The sequence below is a fragment of the Benincasa hispida genome, chromosome 11 (assembly GCF_009727055.1).
Source record: "Benincasa hispida cultivar B227 chromosome 11, ASM972705v1, whole genome shotgun sequence".
NCBI classification, from domain to species: domain Eukaryota; kingdom Viridiplantae; phylum Streptophyta; class Magnoliopsida; order Cucurbitales; family Cucurbitaceae; genus Benincasa; species Benincasa hispida.
The window spans coordinates 62,421,418-62,421,793 of NC_052359.1; positions in this window are offsets into that span (position 1 = coordinate 62,421,418).

A 376-nucleotide genomic window follows, 5' to 3' on the forward strand; every position below is an offset into this window, starting at 1 on the left:
AAAGTTTTAGTTTGTATTTTATAGTTTAAAAGTAAGTTCTCGCTCTTTTTTTATATACTAATAATGTTGTTTGGATTTAACAAAATTTTAATTTTGCTATGTAACCCTTATGAGTTTTGGTAATTTGTTGATTACCTTGGTTTTAGAGTTAAATTATCATCCAATTCCTCTTTGTGACTTATTATTATGGATTTGTGAAAGTAATTAAGAATTTATTTTGTGCATATATAGATTGATTACCTTGGTTTTAGGGACATGTCTGTTTTTTACTTTTTGACTGACATTAATAATGGATTGGACAATGGTATTTAAAAAAATGGACAATAATTTTGAGCTTTAATGTCGGTTTAAAACTGACATTAAAAGCCTTTAATGT